A 13,789-nucleotide genomic window follows, 5' to 3' on the forward strand; every position below is an offset into this window, starting at 1 on the left:
TCCTCTATGGACAATTCACCCAGTATGGGGCTCGAACCCATGACCCTGAGATTAAAAGTCTCATGCTCTACCATCTGAGCTAACTGGGCTTGTGCTTTTAACATTTTCGGTATTTTTTCCTCATATAAAACTACAATAAATATGGAAAAACAGTGCCTTCACCAACCAGAATGTTCATCTATTGATTGGGCGCAGTTCCACAAATTAGGTCACAAACCACCCAGTGTGGGGCTTGAACCCATGACCCTGAGATTAAGAGTCTCATGCTCAACCATCCTATCGAACTCGGCTTTTGCATTTAACATTTCCGTTATTTATTTCTCGTATAAAACTACAATAAAATAGGAAAAGCAGTGCTTTCATCATACAGAATATTCCTCTATGGAGAATTCACCCAGTATGGGGCTCGAACCCATGACCCTGAGATTAAAAGTCTCATGCTCTACCATCTGAGCTAACTGGGCTTGTACTTTTAACATTTTCGGTATTTTTTCCTCATATAAAACTACAATAAATATGGAAAAACAGTGCCTTCACCAACCAGAATGTTCATCTATTGACGAGACACACTTCCACAACCTAGATCACAAATCACCCAGTGTGGGGCTTGAACCCACGACCCTGAGATTAAAAGTCTCATGATCTACCATCTGAGCTAACTGGGCTTGTGCTTTTAACATTTGCTGTATTTTTTCCTCATATAAAACTACAATAAATATGGAAAAACAGTGCCTTCACCAACCAGAATATTTGTCTATTGCTGAAGCAGACTTCCACAACCTAGGTCAGAAATCACCCAGTGTGGGGCTTGAACCCATGACCCTGAGATTAAAAGTCTCATGCTCTACCATCTGAGCTAACTGGGCTTGTGTTTTTAACATTTGCTGTATTTTTTCCTCATATAAAACTACAATTAATATGGAAAAGCAGTGCCTTCACCAACCAGAATGTTCATCTATTGACGAGGCGCACTTCCACAACCTTGGTCACAAATCACCCAGTGTGGGGCTTGAACCCACGACCCTGAGATTAAAAGTCTCATTCTCTACCATCTGAGCTAACTGGGCTTGTGCTTTTAACATTTGCTGTATTTTTTCCTCATATAAAACTACAATAAATATGGAAAAACAGTGCCTTCACCAACCAGAATGTTTGTCTATTGATGAAGCAGACTTCCACAACCTAGGTCACAAACCACCCAGTGTGGGGCTTGAACCCACGACCCCGAGATTAAGAGCCTCATGCTCTACAATCTGAGCTAACTGGGCTTGTGCTTTTAACATTTGCTGTATTTTTTCCTCATATAAAACTACAATAAATATGGAAAAACAGTGCCTTCACCAACCAGAATGTTCATCTATTGACGAGGCGCACTTCCACAACCTAGATCACAAATCACCCAGTGTGGGGCTTGAACCCACGACCCTGAGATTAAGAGCCTCATGCTCTACCATCTGAGCTAACTGGGCTTGTGCTTTTAACATTTTTGGTATTTTTTCCTCATATAAAACTACAATAAATATGGACAAACACTGCCTTCACCAACCAGAATGTTCATCTATTGACTGGGCGCAGTTCCACAAATTAGGTCACAAACCACCCAGTGTGGGGCTTGAACCCACAACCCTGAGATTAAGAGCCTCATGCTCTACCATCTGAGCTAACTGGGCTTGCACTTTTAACATTTGCTGTATTTTTTCCTCATATAAAACTACAATAAATATGGAAAAACAGTGCCTTCACCAACCAGAATGTTTGTCTATTGATGAAGCAGACTTCCACAACCTAGGTCAGAAATCACCCATTGTGGGGCTTGAACCCACGACCCTGAGATTAAAAGTGTCATGCTCTACCATCTGAGCTAACTGGGCTTGTGCTTTTAACATTTTCGGTATTTTTTCCTCATATAAAACTACAATAAATATGGAAAAACAGTGCCTTCACCAACCAGAATGTTCATCTATTGACGAGGCGCACTTCCACAACCTAGGTCACAAATCACCCAGTGTGGGGCTTGAACCCACGACCCTGAGATTAAGAGCCTCATGCTCTACCATCTGAGCTAACTTTGCTAGTATTTTCAACGCTTGTGGTATTTTTCCTCATATAAAACTACAATAAATATGGAAAACCAGTGCCTTCACCAACCAGAATGTTCATCGATTGACAAGGTACAGTTCCAAAAATTAGGTCACAAACCACCCATTGTGGGGTTTGAACAGATGACCCTGAGATTAAGAGCCTCATGCTCTACCATCCTATCGAACTCGGCTTTTGCATTTAACATTTCCGTTATTTATTTCTCATATAAAACTCCAATAAAATAGGAAAAGCAGTGCCTTCATCATACAGAATATTCCTGTATGGACAATTCACCCAGTATGGGGCTCGAACCCATGACCCTGAGATTAAAAGTCTCATGTTCTACCATCTGAGCTAATTGGGCTTGTGCTTTTAACATTTGCTGTATTGTTTCCTCATATAAAACTACAATAAATATGGAAAAACAGTGCCTTCACCAACCAGAATGTTCATCTATTGACGAGGCGCACTTCCACAACCTAGATCACAAATCACCCAGTGTGGGGCTTGAACCCACGACCCTGATATTAAGAGCCTCATGCTCTACCATCTGAGCTAACTGGGCTTGTGCTTTTAACATTTGCTGTATTTTTTCATCATATAAAACTACAATAAATGTGGAAAAACAGTGCCTTCACCGACCAGAATGTTCATCTATTGACGAGGCGCACTTCCACAACCTAGGTCACAAATCACCCAGTGTGGGGCTTGAACCCACGACCCTGAGATTAAGAGCCTCATGCTCTACCATCTGAGCTAACTTTGCTAGTATTTTCAACACTTGTGGTATTTTTCCTCATATAAAACTACAATAAATATGGAAAACCAGTGCCTTCACCAACCAGAATGTTCATCGATTGACAAGGTACAGTTCCAAAAATTAGGTCACAAACCACCCATTGTGGGGTTTGAACAGATGACCCTGAGATTAAGAGCCTCATGCTCTACCATCCTATCGAACTCGGCTTTTGCATTTAACATTTCCGTTATTTATTTCTCATATAAAACTCCAATAAAATAGGAAAAGCAGTGTCTTCATCATACAGAATATTTCTGTATGGACAATTCACCCAGTATGGGGCTCGAAACCATGACCCTGAGATTAAAAGTCTCATGCTCTACCATCTGGGCTAATTGGGCTTGTGCTTTTAACATTTGCTGTATTGTTTCCTCATATAAAACTACAATAAATATGGAAAAACAGTGCCTTCACCAACCAGAATGTTCATCTATTGACGAGGCGCACTTCCACAACCTAGATCACAAATCACCCAGTGTGGGGCTTGAACCCACGACCCTAAGATTAAAAGTCTCATGCTCTACCATCTGAGCTAACTGGGCTTCTGCTTTTAACATTTGCTGTATTTTTTCCTCATATAAAACTACAATAAATATGAAAAAGCAGTGCCTTCACCAACCAGAATTTTCATCTATTGACGAGGCGCACTTCCACAACCTTGGTCACAAATCACCCAGTGTGGGGCTTGAACCCACTACCCTGAGATTAAGAGCCTCATGCTCTACCATCTGAGCTAACTGGGCTTGTGCTTTTAACATTTTTGGTATTTTTTCCTCATATAAAACTACAATAAATATGGAAAAACACTGCCTTCACCAACCAGAATGTTCATCTATTGACTGGGCGCAGTTCCACAAATTAGGTCACAAACCACCCAGTGTGGGGCTTGAACCCACGACCCTGAGATTAAGAGCCTCATGCTCTACCATCTGAGCTAACTGGGCTTGCGCTTTTAACATTTGCTGTATTTTTTCCTCATATAAAACTACAATAAATATGGAAAAACAGTGCCTTCACCAACCAGAACGTTTGTCTATTGATGAAGCAGACTTCCACAACCTAGGTCACAAATCACCCAGTGTGGGGCTTGAACCCACGACCCCGAGATTAAGAGCCTCATGCTCTACCATCTGAGCTAACTGGGCTTGTGCTTTTAACATTTGCTGTATTTTTTCATCATATAAAACTACAATAAATATGGAAAAACAGTGCCTTCACCAACCAGAATGTTCATCTATTGACGAGGGGCACTTCCACAACCTAGGTCACAAATCACCCAGTGTGGGGCTTGAACCCACGACCCTGAGATTAAGAGCCTCATGCTCTACCATCTGAGCTAACTTTGCTAGTATTTTCAACACTTGTGGTATTTTTCCTCATATAAAACTACAATAAATATGGAAAACCAGTGCCTTCACCAACCAGAATGTTCATCGATTGACAAGGTACAGTTCCACAAATTAGGTCACAAACCACCCAGTGTGGGGCTTGAACAGATGACCCTGAGATTAAGAGCCTCATGCTCTACCATCCTATCGAACTCGGCTTTTGCATTTAACATTTCTGTTATTTATTTCTCGTATAAAACTACATAAAATAGGAAAAGCAGTGCCATCATCATACAGAATATTCTTCTATGGACAATTCACCCAGTATGGGGCTCGAACCCATGACCCTGATATTAAAAGTCTCATGCTCTACCATCTGAGCTAACTGGGCTTGTGTTTTTAACATTTGCTGTATTTTTTCCTCATATAAAACTACAATTAATATGGAAAAGCAGTGCCTTCAGCAAACAGAATGTTCATCTGTTGACGAGGCGCACTTCCACAACCTAGGTCAGAAATCACCCAGTGTGGGGCTTGAACCCACGACCCTGAGATTAAAAGTCTCATGCTCTACCATCTGAGCTAACTGGGCTAGTGCTTTTAACATTTTCGGTATTTTTTCCTCATATAAAACTACAATAAATATGGAAAAACACTGCCTTCACCAACCAGAATGTTCATCTATTGACTGGGCGCAGTTCCACAAATTAGGTCACAAACCACCCAGTGTGGGGCTTGAACCCACGACCCTGAGATTAAGAGCCTCATGCTCTACCATCTGAGCTAACTGGGCTTGTGCTTTTAACATTTTCGGTATTTTTTCCTCATATAAAACTACAATAAATATGGAAAAACAGTGCCTTCACCAACCAGAATGTTTGTCTATTGATGAAGCAGACTTCCACAACCTAGGTCAGAAATCACCCAGTGTGGGGCTTGAACCCACGACCCTGAGATTAAAAGTCTCATGCTCTACCATCTGAGCTAACTGGGCTAGGGCTTTTAACATTTTCGGTATTTTTTCCTCATATAAAACTACAATAAATATGGAAAAACAGTGCGTTCACAAACCAGAATGTTCATCTATTGACGAGGCGCACTTCCACAACCTAGGTCACAAATCACCCAGTGTGGGGCTTGAACCCACGACCCTGAGATTAAGAGCCTCATGCTCTACCATCTGAGCTAACTGGGCTTGTGCTTTTAACATTTTTGGTATTTTTTCCTCATATAAAACTACAATAAATATGGAAAAACACTGCCTTCACCAACCAGAATGTCCATCTATTGACTGGGCGCAGTTCCACAAATTAGGTCACAAACCACCCAGTGTGGGGCTTGAACCCACGACCCTGAGATTAAGAGCCTCATGCTCTACCATCTGAGCTAACTGGGCTTGTGCTTTTAACATTTTCGGTATTTTTTCCTCATATAAAACTACAATAAATATGGAAAAACAGTGCGTTCACAAACCAGAATGTTCATCTATTGACTGGGCGCAGTTCCACAAATTAGGTCACAAACCACCCAGTGTGGGGCTTGAACCCACGACCCTGAGATTAAGAGCCTCATGCTCTACCATCTGAGCTAACTGGGCTTGTGCGTTTAACATTTTCGGTATTTTTTCCTCATATAAAACTACAATAAATATGGAAAAACAGTGCCTTCACCAACCAGAATGTTTGTCTATTGATGAAGCAGACTTCCACAACCTAGGTCAGAAATCACCCAGTGTGGGGCTTGAACCCACGACCCTGAGATTAAAAGTCTCATGCTCTACCATCTGAGCTAACTGGGCTAGTGCTTTTAACATTTTCGGTATTTTTTCCTCATATAAAACTACAATAAATATGGAAAAACACTGCCTTCACCAACCAGAATGTTCATCTATTGACTGGGCGCAGTTCCACAAATTAGGTCACAAACCACCCAGTGTGGGGCTTGAACCCACGACCCTGAGATTAAGAGCCTCGTGCTCTACCATCTGAGCTAACTGGGCTTGTGCTTTTAACATTTTCGGTATTTTTTCCTCATATAAAACTACAATAAATATGGAAAAACAGTGCGTTCACAAACCAGAATGTTCATCTATTGACGAGGCGCACTTCCACAACCTAGGTCACAAATCACCCAGTGTGGGGTTTGAACCCACGACCCCAAGATTAAGAGCCTCATGCTCTACCATCTGAGCTATCTGGGCTTGTGCTTTCAACACTTGCTGTACTTTTTCCTCATATAAAACTACAACAAATATGGTGAAACAGTGCCTCGACCAACCAGAATGTTCATCTATTGACAAGGCGCACTTCCAAAACATAGGTCAGAAATCACCCAGTGTGGGGCTTGAACCCATGACCCTGAGATTAAGAGTCTCATGCTCAACCATCCTATCGAACTCGGCTTTTGCATTTAACATTTCCGTTATTTATTTCTCGTATAAAACTACAATAAAATAGGAAAAGCAGTGCTTTCATCATACAGAATATTCCTCTATGGACAATTCACCCAGTATGGGGCTCGAACCCATGACCCTGAGATTAAAAGTCTCATGCTCTACCATCTGAGCTAACTGGGCTTGTGCTTTTAACATTTTTGGTATTTTTTCCTCATATAAAACTACAATAAATATGGAAAAACACTGCCTTCACCAACCAGAATGTTCATCTATTGACTGGGCGCAGTTCCACAAATTAGGTCACAAACCACCCAGTGTGGGGCTTGAACCCACGACCCTGAGATTAAGAGCCTCATGCTCTACCATCTGAGCTAACTGGGCTTGTGCTTTTAACATTTTTGGTATTTTTTCCTCATATAAAACTACAATAAATATGGAAAAACAGTGCCTTCACCAACCAGAATGTTCATCTATTGACGAGGCACACTTCCACACCCTTGGTCACAAATCACCCAGTGTGGGGCTTGAACCCACGACCCTGAGATTAAGAGCCTCATGCTCTACCATCTGAGCTAACTGGGCTTGTGCTTTTAACATTTTCGGTATTTTTTCCTCATATAAAACTACAATAAATATGGAAAAACACTGCCTTCACCAACCAGAATGTTCATCTATTGACTGGGCGCAGTTCCACAAATTAGGTCACAAACCACCCAGTGTGGGGCTTGAACCCACGACCCTGAGATTAAGAGCCTCATGCTCTACCATCTGAGCTAACTGGGCTTGTGCTTTTAACATTTTCGGTATTTTTTCCTCATATAAAACTACAATAAATATGGAAAAACAGTGCCTTCACCAACCAGAATGTTTGTCTATTGATGAAGCAGACTTCCACAACCTAGGTCAGAAATCACCCAGTGTGGGGCTTGAACCCACGACCCTGAGATTAAAAGTCTCATGCTCTACCATCTGAGCTAACTGGGCTAGTGCTTTTAACATTTTCGGTATTTTTTCCTCATATAAAACTACAATAAATATGGAAAAACAGTGCGTTCACAAACCAGAATGTTCATCTATTGACGAGGCGCACTTCCACAACCTAGGTCACAAATCACCCAGTGTGGGGTTTGAACCCACGACCCCGAGATTAAGAGCCTCATGCTCTACCATCTGAGCTAACTGGGCTTGTGCTTTTAACATTTGCTGTATTTTTTCGTCATATAAAACGACAATAAATGTGGAAAAACAGTGCCTTCACCAACCAGAATGTTCATCTATTGACGAGGCGCACTTCCACAACTTAGGTCACAAATCACGCAGTGTGGGGCTTGAACCCACGACCCTGAGATTAAGAGCCTCATGCTCTACCATCTGAGCTAACTTTGCTAGTATTTTCAACACTTGTGGTATTTTTCCTCATATAAAACTACAATAAATATGGAAAACCAGTGCCTTCACCAACCAGAATGTTCATCGATTGACAAGGTACAGTTCCAAAAATTAGGTCACAAACCACCCATTGTGGGGTTTGAACAGATGACCCTGAGATTAACAGCCTCATGCTCTACCATCCTATCGAACTCGGCTTTTGCATTTAACATTTCCGTTATTTATTTCTCATATAAAACTCCAATAAAATAGGAAAAGCGGTGCCTTCATCATACAGAATATTCCTGTATGGACAATTCACCCAGTATGGGGCTCGAACCCATGACCCTGAGATTAAAAGTCTCATGCTCTACCATCTGAGCTAACTGGGCTTGTGCTTTTAACATTTTCGGTATTTTTTCTTCATATAAAACTACAATAAATATGGAAAAACAGTGCCTTCACCAAGCAGAATGTTCATCTATTGACTGGGCGCAGTTCCACAAATTAGGTCACCAACCACCCAGTGTGGGGCTTGAACCCACGACCCTGAGATTAAGAGCCTCATGCTCTACCATCTGAGCTAACTGGGCTTGTGCTTTTAACATTTTCGGTATTTTTTCCTCATATAAAACTACAATAAATATGGAAAAACAGTGCCTTCACCAACCAGAATGTTCATCTATTGACGAGGCACACTTCCACACCCTTGGTCACAAATCACCCAGTGTGGGGCTTGAACCCACGACCCTGAGATTAAGAGCCTCATGCTCTACCATCTGAGCTAACTGGGCTTGTGCTTTTAACATTTTTGGTATTTTTTCCTCATATAAAACTACAATAAATATGGAAAAACACTGCCTTCACCAACCAGAATGTTCATCTATTGACTGGGCGCAGTTCCACAAATTAGGTCACAAACCACCCAGTGTGGGGCTTGAACCCACGACCCTGAGATTAAGAGCCTCATGCTCTACCATCTGAGCTAACTGGGCTTGTGCTTTTAACATTTTCGGTATTTTTTCCTCATATAAAACTACAATAAATATGGAAAAACAGTGCCTTCACCAACCGGAATGTTCATCTATTGACTGGGCGCAGTTCCACAAATTAGGTCACAAACCACCCAGTGTGGGGCTTGAACCCATGACCCTGAGATTAAGAGTCTCATGCTCAACCATCCTATCGAACTCGGCTTTTGCATTTAACATTTCCGTTATTTATTTCTCGTATAAAACTACAATAAAATAGGAAAAGCAGTGCTTTCATCATACAGAATATTCCTCTATGGACAATTCACCCAGTATGGGGCTCGAACCCATGACCCTGAGATTAAAAGTCTCATGCTCTACCATCTGAGCTAACTGGGGTTGTGCTTTTAACATTTTCGGTATTTTTTCCTCATATAAAACTACAATAAATATGGAAAAACAGTGCCTTCACCAACCAGAATGTTCATCTATTGACTGGGCGCAGTTCCACAAATTAGGTCACAAACCACCCAGTGTGGGGCTTGAACCCACGACCCTGAGATTAAGAGCCTCATGCTCTACCATCTGAGCTAACTGGGCTTGTGCTTTTAACATTTGCTGTATTTTTTCCTCATATAAAACTACAATAAATATGGAAAAACAGTGACTTCACCAACCAGAATGTTTGTCTATTGATGAAGCAGACTTCCACAACCTAGGTCAGAAATCACCCAGTGTGGGGCTTGAACCCACAACCCTGAGATTAAAAGTCTCATGCTCTACCATCTGAGCTAACTGGGCTTGTGCTTTTAACATTTTCGGTATTTTTTCCTCATATAAAACTACAATAAATATGGAAAAACAGTGCCTTCACCAACCAGAATGTTCATCTTTTGACGAGGCGCACTTCCACAACCTAGGTCACAAATCACCCAGTGTGGGGCTTGAACCCACGACCCTGAGATTAAGAGCCTCATGCTCTACCATCTGAGCTAGTGCTTTCAACACTTGCTGTACTTTTTCCTCATATAAAACTACAACAAATATGGTGAAACAGTGCCTCGACCAACCAGAATGTTCATCTATTGACAAGGCGCACTTCCAAAACATAGGTCAGAAATCACCCAGTGTGGGGCTTGAACCCACGACCCTGAGATTAAGAGCCTCATGCTCTACCATCTGAGCTAACTGGGCTTGTGCTTTTAACATTTTCGGTATTTTTTCCTCATATAAAACTACAATAAATATGGAAAAACAGTGCCTTCACCAACCGGAATGTTCATCTATTGACTGGGCGCAGTTCCACAAATTAGGTCACAAACCACCCAGTGTGGGGCTTGAACCCATGACCCTGAGATTAAGAGTCTCATGCTCAACCATCCTATCGAACTCGGCTTTTGCATTTAACATTTCCGTTATTTATTTCTCGTATAAAACTACAATAAAATAGGAAAAGCAGTGCTTTCATCATACAGAATATTCCTCTATGGACAATTCACCCAGTATGGGGCTCGAACCCATGACCCTGAGATTAAAAGTCTCATGCTCTACCATCTGAGCTAACTGGGCTTGTGCTTTTAACATTTTCGGTATTTTTTCCTCATATAAAACTACAATAAATGTGGAAAAACAGTGCCTTCACCAACCAGAATGTTCATCTATTGACTGGGCGCAGTTCCACAAATTAGGTCACAAACCACCCAGTGTGAGGATTGAACCCACGAACCCGAGATTAAGAGCCTCATGCTCTACCATCTGAGCTAACTGGGCTTGTGCTTTTAACATTTTCGGTATTTTTTCCTCATATAAAACTACAACAAATATGGTGAAACAGTGCCTCGACCAACCAGAATGTTCATCTATTGACGAGGCGCACTTCCAAAACCTAGGTCACAAATCACCCAGTGTGGGGCTTGAACCCACGACCCTGAGATTAAGAGCCTCATGCTCTACCATCTGAGCTAACTGGGCTTGTGCTTTTAACATTTTCGGTATTTTTTCCTCATATAAAACTACAATAACTATGGAAAAACAGTGCCTTCACCAACCAGAATGTTCATCTATTGACGAGGCGCACTTCCAAAACCTAGGTCACAAATCACCCAGTGTGGGGCTTGAACCCACGACCCTGAGATTAAGAGCCTCATGCTCTACCATCTGAGCTAACTGGGCTTGTGCTTTTAACATTTTCGGTATTTTTTCCTCATATAAAACTACAATAAATATGGAAAAACAGTGCCTTCACCAACCAGAATGTTTGTCTATTGATGAAGCAGACTTCCACAACCTAGGTCAGAAATCACCCAGTGTGGGGCTTGAACCCACGACCCTGAGATTAAAAGTCTCATGCTCTACCATCTGAGCTAACTGGGCTAGTGCTTTTAACATTTTCGGTATTTTTTCCTCATATAAAACTACAATAAATATGGAAAAACAGTGCGTTCACAAACCAGAATGTTCATCTATTGACGAGGCGCACTTCCACAACCTAGGTCACAAATCACCCAGTGTGGGGCTTGAACCCACGACCCTGAGATTAAGAGCCTCATGCTCTACCATCTGAGCTAACTGGGCTTGTGCTTTTAACATTTTTGGTATTTTTTCCTCATATAAAACTACAATAAATATGGAAAAACACTGCCTTCACCAACCAGAATGTTCATCTATTGACTGGGCGCAGTTCCACAAATTAGGTCACAAACCACCCAGTGTGGGGCTTGAACCCACGACCCTGAGATTAAGAGCCTCATGCTCTACCATCTGAGCTAACTGGGCTTGTGCTTTTAACATTTTCGGTATTTTTTCCTCATATAAAACTACAATAAATATGGAAAAACAGTGCCTTCACCAACCAGAATGTTTGTCTATTGATGAAGCAGACTTCCACAACCTAGGTCAGAAATCACCCAGTGTGGGGCTTGAACCCACGACCCTGAGATTAAAAGTCTCATGCTCTACCATCTGAGCTAACTGGGCTAGTGCTTTTAACATTTTCGGTATTTTTTCCTCATATAAAACTACAATAAATATGGAAAAACAGTGCGTTCACCAACCAGAATGTTCATCTATTGACTGGGCGCAGTTCCACAAATTAGGTCACAAACCACCCAGTGTGGGGCTTGAACCCACGACCCTGAGATTAAGAGCCTCATGCTCTACCATCTGAGCTAACTGGGCTTGTGCTTTTAACATTTTCGGTGTTTTTTCCTCATATAAAACTACAATAAATATGGAAAAACAGTGCGTTCACAAACCAGAATGTTCATCTATTGACTGGGCGCAGTTCCACAAATTAGGTCACAAACCACCCAGTGTGGGGCTTGAATCCATGACCCTGAGATTAAGAGTCTCATGCTCAACCATCCTATCGAACTCGGCTTTTGCATTTAACATTTCCGTTATTTATTTCTCGTATAAAACTACAATAAAATAGGAAAAGCAGTGCTTTCATCATACAGAATATTCCTCTATGGACAATTCACCCAGTATGGGGCTCGAACCCATGACCCTGAGATTAAAAGTCTCATGCTCTACCATCTGAGCTAACTGGGCTTGTGCTTTTAACATTTTTGGTATTTTTTCCTCATATAAAACTACAATAAATATGGAAAAACACTGCCTTCACCAACCAGAATGTTCATCTATTGACTGGGAGCAGTTCCACAAATTAGGTCACAAACCACCCAGTGTGGGGCTTGAACCCACGACCCTGAGATTAAGAGCCGCATGCTCTACCATCTGAGCTAACTGGGCTTGTGCTTTTAACATTTTCGGTATTTTTTCCTCATATAAAACTACAATAAATATGGAAAAACAGTGCCTTCACCAACCAGAATGTTCATCTATTGACGAGGCACACTTCCACACCCTTGGTCACAAATCACCCAGTGTGGGGCTTGAACCCACAACCCTGAGATTAAGAGCCTCATGCTCTACCATCTGAGCTAACTGGGCTTGTGCTTTTAACATTTTTGGTATTTTTTCCTCATATAAAACTACAATAAATATGGAAAAACAGTGCCTTCACCAACCAGAATGTTCATCTATTGACGAGGCACACTTCCACACCCTTGGTCACAAATCACCCAGTGTGGGGCTTGAACCCACGACCCTGAGATTAAGAGCCTCATGCTCTACCATCTGAGCTAACTGGGCTTGTGCTTTTAACATTTTCGGTATTTTTTCCTCATATAAAACTACAATAAATATGGAAAAACAGTGCCTTCACCAACCGGAATGTTCATCTATTGACTGGGCGCAGTTCCACAAATTAGGTCACAAACCACCCAGTGTGGGGCTTGAACCCATGACCCTGAGATTAAGAGTCTCATGCTCAACCATCCTATCGAACTCGGCTTTTGCATTTAACATTTCCGTTATTTATTTCTCGTATAAAACTACAATAAAATAGGAAAAGCAGTGCTTTCATCATACAGAATATTCCTCTATGGACAATTCACCCAGTATGGGGCTCGAACCCATGACCCTGAGATTAAAAGTCTCATGCTCTACCATCTGAGCTAACTGGGCTTGTGCTTTTAACATTTTCGGTATTTTTTCCTCATATAAAACTACAATAAATGTGGAAAAACAGTGCCTTCACCAACCAGAATGTTCATCTATTGACTGGGCGCAGTTCCACAAATTAGGTCACAAACCACCCAGTGTGAGGCTTGAACCCACGACCCCGAGATTAAGAGCCTCATGCTCTACCATCTGAGCTAACTGGGCTTGTGCTTTTAACATTTTCGGTATTTTTTCCTCATATAAAACTACAACAAATATGGTGAAACAGTGCCTCGACCAACCAGAATGTTCATCTATTGACGAGGCGCACTTCCAAAAC

At 41.6% G+C, this 13,789-nt stretch overlaps 30 non-coding genes and 1 gene segment (V, D, J or C); 1 reads left to right on the forward strand and 30 right to left on the reverse strand.

Moving 5' to 3' along the window:
* LOC114456123 (T-cell receptor beta-2 chain C region-like) overlaps positions 1-13,789 on the forward strand; it is a 297,915-nt gene that overhangs the window by 258,958 nt on the left and 25,168 nt on the right.
* trnak-cuu (transfer RNA lysine (anticodon CUU)) lies at positions 1,397-1,469 on the reverse strand. Its single transcript has one exon. It is a non-coding gene; the product is annotated as a tRNA-Lys (tRNA).
* trnak-cuu (transfer RNA lysine (anticodon CUU)) lies at positions 1,598-1,670 on the reverse strand. Its single transcript has one exon. It is a non-coding gene; the product is annotated as a tRNA-Lys (tRNA).
* Positions 3,753-3,825, reverse strand: trnak-cuu (transfer RNA lysine (anticodon CUU)). Its single transcript has one exon. It is a non-coding gene; the product is annotated as a tRNA-Lys (tRNA).
* On the reverse strand, positions 3,954-4,026 carry trnak-cuu (transfer RNA lysine (anticodon CUU)). Its single transcript has one exon. It is a non-coding gene; the product is annotated as a tRNA-Lys (tRNA).
* trnak-uuu (transfer RNA lysine (anticodon UUU)) lies at positions 4,729-4,801 on the reverse strand. The gene has a single exon. It is a non-coding gene; the product is annotated as a tRNA-Lys (tRNA).
* On the reverse strand, positions 4,930-5,002 carry trnak-cuu (transfer RNA lysine (anticodon CUU)). The gene has a single exon. It is a non-coding gene; the product is annotated as a tRNA-Lys (tRNA).
* Positions 5,131-5,203, reverse strand: trnak-uuu (transfer RNA lysine (anticodon UUU)). The gene has a single exon. It is a non-coding gene; the product is annotated as a tRNA-Lys (tRNA).
* Positions 5,332-5,404, reverse strand: trnak-cuu (transfer RNA lysine (anticodon CUU)). The gene has a single exon. It is a non-coding gene; the product is annotated as a tRNA-Lys (tRNA).
* On the reverse strand, positions 5,533-5,605 carry trnak-cuu (transfer RNA lysine (anticodon CUU)). The gene has a single exon. It is a non-coding gene; the product is annotated as a tRNA-Lys (tRNA).
* Positions 5,734-5,806, reverse strand: trnak-cuu (transfer RNA lysine (anticodon CUU)). Its single transcript has one exon. It is a non-coding gene; the product is annotated as a tRNA-Lys (tRNA).
* On the reverse strand, positions 5,935-6,007 carry trnak-uuu (transfer RNA lysine (anticodon UUU)). Its single transcript has one exon. It is a non-coding gene; the product is annotated as a tRNA-Lys (tRNA).
* trnak-cuu (transfer RNA lysine (anticodon CUU)) lies at positions 6,913-6,985 on the reverse strand. The gene has a single exon. It is a non-coding gene; the product is annotated as a tRNA-Lys (tRNA).
* On the reverse strand, positions 7,114-7,186 carry trnak-cuu (transfer RNA lysine (anticodon CUU)). Its single transcript has one exon. It is a non-coding gene; the product is annotated as a tRNA-Lys (tRNA).
* trnak-cuu (transfer RNA lysine (anticodon CUU)) lies at positions 7,315-7,387 on the reverse strand. Its single transcript has one exon. It is a non-coding gene; the product is annotated as a tRNA-Lys (tRNA).
* trnak-uuu (transfer RNA lysine (anticodon UUU)) lies at positions 7,516-7,588 on the reverse strand. Its single transcript has one exon. It is a non-coding gene; the product is annotated as a tRNA-Lys (tRNA).
* Positions 7,717-7,789, reverse strand: trnak-cuu (transfer RNA lysine (anticodon CUU)). The gene has a single exon. It is a non-coding gene; the product is annotated as a tRNA-Lys (tRNA).
* Positions 8,493-8,565, reverse strand: trnak-cuu (transfer RNA lysine (anticodon CUU)). The gene has a single exon. It is a non-coding gene; the product is annotated as a tRNA-Lys (tRNA).
* Positions 8,694-8,766, reverse strand: trnak-cuu (transfer RNA lysine (anticodon CUU)). The gene has a single exon. It is a non-coding gene; the product is annotated as a tRNA-Lys (tRNA).
* trnak-cuu (transfer RNA lysine (anticodon CUU)) lies at positions 8,895-8,967 on the reverse strand. Its single transcript has one exon. It is a non-coding gene; the product is annotated as a tRNA-Lys (tRNA).
* trnak-cuu (transfer RNA lysine (anticodon CUU)) lies at positions 9,471-9,543 on the reverse strand. Its single transcript has one exon. It is a non-coding gene; the product is annotated as a tRNA-Lys (tRNA).
* On the reverse strand, positions 10,065-10,137 carry trnak-cuu (transfer RNA lysine (anticodon CUU)). Its single transcript has one exon. It is a non-coding gene; the product is annotated as a tRNA-Lys (tRNA).
* trnak-cuu (transfer RNA lysine (anticodon CUU)) lies at positions 10,842-10,914 on the reverse strand. The gene has a single exon. It is a non-coding gene; the product is annotated as a tRNA-Lys (tRNA).
* trnak-cuu (transfer RNA lysine (anticodon CUU)) lies at positions 11,043-11,115 on the reverse strand. The gene has a single exon. It is a non-coding gene; the product is annotated as a tRNA-Lys (tRNA).
* On the reverse strand, positions 11,244-11,316 carry trnak-uuu (transfer RNA lysine (anticodon UUU)). The gene has a single exon. It is a non-coding gene; the product is annotated as a tRNA-Lys (tRNA).
* On the reverse strand, positions 11,445-11,517 carry trnak-cuu (transfer RNA lysine (anticodon CUU)). The gene has a single exon. It is a non-coding gene; the product is annotated as a tRNA-Lys (tRNA).
* trnak-cuu (transfer RNA lysine (anticodon CUU)) lies at positions 11,646-11,718 on the reverse strand. Its single transcript has one exon. It is a non-coding gene; the product is annotated as a tRNA-Lys (tRNA).
* On the reverse strand, positions 11,847-11,919 carry trnak-uuu (transfer RNA lysine (anticodon UUU)). Its single transcript has one exon. It is a non-coding gene; the product is annotated as a tRNA-Lys (tRNA).
* trnak-cuu (transfer RNA lysine (anticodon CUU)) lies at positions 12,048-12,120 on the reverse strand. Its single transcript has one exon. It is a non-coding gene; the product is annotated as a tRNA-Lys (tRNA).
* trnak-cuu (transfer RNA lysine (anticodon CUU)) lies at positions 12,825-12,897 on the reverse strand. The gene has a single exon. It is a non-coding gene; the product is annotated as a tRNA-Lys (tRNA).
* On the reverse strand, positions 13,026-13,098 carry trnak-cuu (transfer RNA lysine (anticodon CUU)). Its single transcript has one exon. It is a non-coding gene; the product is annotated as a tRNA-Lys (tRNA).

This window comes from Gouania willdenowi, chromosome 22 (assembly GCF_900634775.1).
Source record: "Gouania willdenowi chromosome 22, fGouWil2.1, whole genome shotgun sequence".
Taxonomy (NCBI): domain Eukaryota; kingdom Metazoa; phylum Chordata; class Actinopteri; order Blenniiformes; family Gobiesocidae; genus Gouania; species Gouania willdenowi.